Here is a 5000-nt window from a genome sequence, read left to right as displayed (position 1 = left end):
AACCTGCCGCCCCCCCCCCCCAATACACCTTTCCCTACAACAATGTGTATCTGAACCTACGCTATATCGTACCTTAACCTAACCTATATCGTACCTTAACCTAACCTATATCGTACCTTAACCTAACCTATATCGTACCTTAACCTAACCTATATCGTACCTTAACCTAACCTATATCGTACCTTAACCTAACCTATATCGTACCTTAACCTAACCTATATCGTACCTTAACCTAACCTATATCGTACCTTAACCTAACCTATATCGTACCTTAACCTAACCTATATCGTACCTTAACCTAACCTATATCGTGCCTTAACCTAACCTATATCGTGCCTTAACCTAACCTATATCGTGCCTTAACCTAACCTATATCGTGCCTTAACCTAACCTATATCGTGCCTTAACCTAACCTATATCGTGCCTTAACCTAACCTATATCGTGCCTTAACCTAACCTATATCGTGCCTTAACCTAACCTAATTTGTGCCTTAACCTAACCTAATTTGTGCCTTAACCTAACCTAATTTGTGCCTTAACCTAACCTAATTTGTGCCTTAACCTAACCTAATTTGTGCCTTAACCTAACCTAATTTGTGCCTTAACCTAACCTAATTTGTGCCGTAACCTAACCTAATTTGTGCCGTAACGTAACCCATGTTGTGCCGTAACGTAACCCATGTTGTGCCGTAACGTAACCCATGTTGTGCCGTAACGTAACCCATGTTGTGCCGTAACGTAACCCATGTTGTGCCGTAACGTAACCCATGTTGTGCCGTAACGTAACCCATGTTGTGCCGTAACGTAACCCATGTTGTGCCTTAACCTAACCCATGTTGTGCCTTAACCTAACCCATGTTGTGCCTTAACCTAACCCATGTTGTGCCTTAACCTAACCCATGTTGTGCCTTAACCTAACCCATGTTGTGCCTTAACCTAACCCACGTTGTGCCTTAACCTAACCTACGTTGTGCCTTAACCTAACCCATGTTGTGCCTTAACCTAACCCATGTTGTGCCTTAACCTAACCCATGTTGTGCCTTAACCTAACCCATGTTGTGCCTTAACCTAACCCATGTTGTGCCTTAACCTAACCCATGTTGTGCCTTAACCTAACCCATGTTGTGCCTTAACCTAACCCATGGTGTGCCTTAACCTAACCCATGTTGTGCCTTAACCTAACCCATGTTGTGCCTTAACCTAACCCACGTTGTGCCTTAACCTAACCCACGTTGTGCCTTAACCTAACCCACGTTGTGCCTTAACCTAACCCACGTTGTGCCTTAACCTAACCTACGTTGTGCCTTAACCTAACCCATGTTGTGCCTTAACCTAACCCATGTTGTGCCTTAACCTAACCCATGTTGTGCCTTAACCTAACCCATGTTGTGCCTTAACCTAACCCATGTTGTGCCTTAACCTAACCCATGGTGTGCCTTAACCTAACCCATGGTGTGCCTTAACCTAACCCATGGTGTGCCTTAACCTAACCCATGTTGTGCCTTAACCTAACCCATGTTGTGCCTTAACCTAACCCATGTTGTGCCTTAACCTAACCCATGTTGTGCCTTAACCTAACCCATGTTGTGCCTTAACCTAACCCATGTTGTGCCTTAACCTAACCCATGTTGTGCCTTAACCTAACCCATGTTGTGCCTTAACCTAACCCATGTTGTGCCTTAACCTAACCCATGTTGTGCCTTAACCTAACCCATGTTGTGCCTTAACCTAACCATGTTGTGCCTTAACCTAACCCATGTTGTGCCTTAACCTAACCCATGTTGTGCCTTAACCTAACCCATGTTGTGCCTTAACCTAACCCATGTTGTGCCTTAACCTAACCCATGTTGTGCCTTAACCTAACCCATGTTGTGCCTTAACCTAACCCATGTTGTGCCTTAACCTAACCCATGTTGTGCCTTAACCTAACCCATGTTGTGCCTTAACCTAACCCATGTTGTGCCTTAACCTAACCCATGTTGTGCCTTAACCTAACCCATGTTGTGCCTTAACCTAACCCATGTTGTGCCTTAACCTAACCCATGTTGTGCCTTAACCTAACCCATGTTGTGCCTTAACCTAACCCATGTTGTGCCTTAACCTAACCCATGTTGTGCCTTAACCTAACCCATGTTGTGCCTTAACCTAACCCATGTTGTGCCTTAACCTAACCCATGTTGTGCCTTAACCTAACCCATGTTGTGCCTTAACCTAACCCATGTTGTGCCTTAACCTAACCCATGTTGTGCCTTAACGTAACCCATGTTGTGCCTTAACGTAACCCATGTTGTGCCTTAACGTAACCCATGTTGTGCCTTAACCTAACCTATAATGTGCCTTAACCTAACCTAAAGTGCGCCGTAACCTAAACTATATTGCGCCTTAACCTGACGCACGTTGTCGCTGAACCTGCTCTGTAATTGTTATGCAACCCGTTAAAGTAGTGTAGTGTTGCCTAACCGCAACCCTCGCAATATAGTTCGCTACTCGCACTGCCCGGTCCCCTGTGTATCGCGTCATGTTAAACACCTTGCAGGTGTTGCTGACTTTCCACATGCTCCTGCTATACACTGTAGTGTGGATAGCAGCAGGACGTACATGCCCCCCCCCCTTCCCCCCTGCCTTCGCAAGCTGGTCGGTGAGAAGTTTGCATGTTCAATGCCCTTCGCATGCCGACGTACTCAGCCTACGTTGTGGTACGGCCTGTCACCTGTCCGCCGATGTACGCAAAACCCACAAACTGTACTGCACATTGCTCCGTATGTACTGAATGATACATCGTGGCCCATGTGACCGTATGACGACAGCGCCTAGCAACGGCGGACCATACAGTCCAAATATTGTGCACGCAGCTACGTGTCGTCTCCCTATAAGAGCTGGATTGCAGTGTGGTACGCCATACAGACGTGTGGGAGGAACGGACGCCCTGGATGGCGATCAGCATGAGCAGTCTGTTGATGTAGTGGAGCGTGTATTCGGACGTAGTCGTCTCTTCTCACACACCGTGATAGCATGTTGCACCGCGTTCCACATCTGCGACATGCTGCAGAGGCGGGCTGACAGTCGTTCGCGCAATGGACACCGCATACGTACGGGGTCTACCTTCCACGTGTTCTCTAGGCGTGCACATGTTGTTGCGTCTATGTGGGCAGACGTAGTGTGTTGTGACACCTGACACAGGCATGCAATACTCGTTGCAAATGGCGATGGACGTGTACGTTTGCTGGTGACGTTACGCAAATGAACAACCGGTAACCCGTTGTGGTGCGGTTGTTCTCGCTAGAGGTGAATCAGTGTTGGCGACGATCGGTCGAGCTATTAACCGGTTGTTTCAGGGATACCCACCATGCCCACGAACGTGAAAGGGGACCCACCATGCCCACGAACGTGAAAGGGGATCTGGGTGTGAGGCGATACGCGGCGGTGGCTGGGTGGGACCGTCCCCGGCCGGTGAGGGGGGGCCGCCCGGCGTGCTGGCAGCGCGGTGCGTGGGCGCACGCGCTACAGCCGGCTGGTGGGGGCGGCCGGTGGCAGGCGCGCCGGCCGACGGACGCGGCAGGCGGCGCAGCTGCGCGCCGGCGCCCCCTGCTCGCGGCGCCTTGCGGCCAAAGTAGGTCCTCGCGGGCCCGGTGCGAAGCGCGGTGGCCATCTGCAGTGTGCTGGTCCGATTGAGGACTTTGTGCGCTGAGGATGCGCCGCCGCCCGGCGCTCGGCGCCGCGACGCCGTCTGCTGCTCGGTCGCCCCAGCGGTTCTCGCAGGTGGTTTGTATCGCAGCTGTGCGGACGTGTTGGCGCGTGCGCTGTGCTGGGAGAGTTCGCTTCGGCACCCAAGTAGGGCTTTTGTCCTTCTGTGGCGCTGGCGTTGGAGCTGCCGGTCACCGTAGGTGGCGCGTGTTGTCTCCCGCCGGCAATGCCACGACAGCACGCTCCCGGGCCTCTGTCGGCAGCGGCAAGCTCAGTTGGGAGCACGGGTGGTCGCACCTAAAGCGTCTACTCGCCTAACTCCGGGCGATTGCGCCTCTCTCGAACCCGACCAAGTACTTAGGACGGCGCTGCGCGCCGCCGGGACCTGAGAGGGTTTCGAGGTGTGTTGTGCAGGGGAGCTCAGCCTCCTCCTGTTTGCAGAATAATTGAGCGGACGCTTGCGTGTTCGCGCGGGCCCCCGGGACACACTCCCGGGCGGCCGGCTGCTCAGCTCTAGTTGACGCAGCTCCCTGGTTGATCCTGCCAGTAGTCATATGCTTGTCTCAAAGATTAAGCCATGCATGTCTCAGTACAAGCCGCATTAAGGTGAAACCGCGAATGGCTCATTAAATCAGTTATGGTTCCTTAGATCGTACCCACGTTACTTGGATAACTGTGGTAATTCTAGAGCTAATACATGCAAACAGAGTCCCGACCAGAGATGGAAGGGACGCTTTTATTAGATCAAAACCAATCGGTCGGCTCGTCCGGTCCGTTTGCCTTGGTGACTCTGAATAACTTAGGGCTGATCGCACGGTCCTCGTACCGGCGACGCATCTTTCAAATGTCTGCCTTATCAACTGTCGATGGTAGGTTCTGCGCCTACCATGGTTGTAACGGGTAACGGGGAATCAGGGTTCGATTCCGGAGAGGGAGCCTGAGAAACGGCTACCACATCCAAGGAAGGCAGCAGGCGCGCAAATTACCCACTCCCGGCACGGGGAGGTAGTGACGAAAAATAACGATACGGGACTCATCCGAGGCCCCGTAATCGGAATGAGTACACTTTAAATCCTTTAACGAGTATCTATTGGAGGGCAAGTCTGGTGCCAGCAGCCGCGGTAATTCCAGCTCCAATAGCGTATATTAAAGTTGTTGCGGTTAAAAAGCTCGTAGTTGGATTTGTGTCCCACGCTGTTGGTTCACCGCCCGTCGGTGTTTAACTGGCATGTATCGTGGGACGTCCTGCCGGTGGGGCGAGCCGAAGGCGTGCGACCGCCTCGTGCGTGCTCGTGCGTCCCGAGGCGGACCCCGTT

General features: G+C 51.9%; 1 non-coding gene across 1 annotated transcript in view; it reads left to right on the top strand.

The window, feature by feature from the left end:
- Positions 1 to 4211: 4211 nt before the first annotated feature.
- The window catches only part of LOC126446595 (small subunit ribosomal RNA), a 1909-nt gene continuing 1120 nt past the window's right edge, over positions 4212 to 5000 (top strand). Inside the window, exon 1 of the ribosomal RNA XR_007583362.1 lies at positions 4212 to 5000. This exon is cut by the window's right edge and continues 1120 nt beyond it. This is a non-coding gene — a ribosomal RNA (small subunit ribosomal RNA).

This window comes from Schistocerca serialis, unplaced genomic scaffold, assembly GCF_023864345.2.
Source record: "Schistocerca serialis cubense isolate TAMUIC-IGC-003099 unplaced genomic scaffold, iqSchSeri2.2 HiC_scaffold_407, whole genome shotgun sequence".
Classification (NCBI taxonomy): Eukaryota; Metazoa; Arthropoda; class Insecta; order Orthoptera; family Acrididae; genus Schistocerca; species Schistocerca serialis.
The sequence above is the reverse complement of the archived record's forward strand: the minus strand, read 5'-3'. Positions and strand labels throughout refer to the sequence as shown.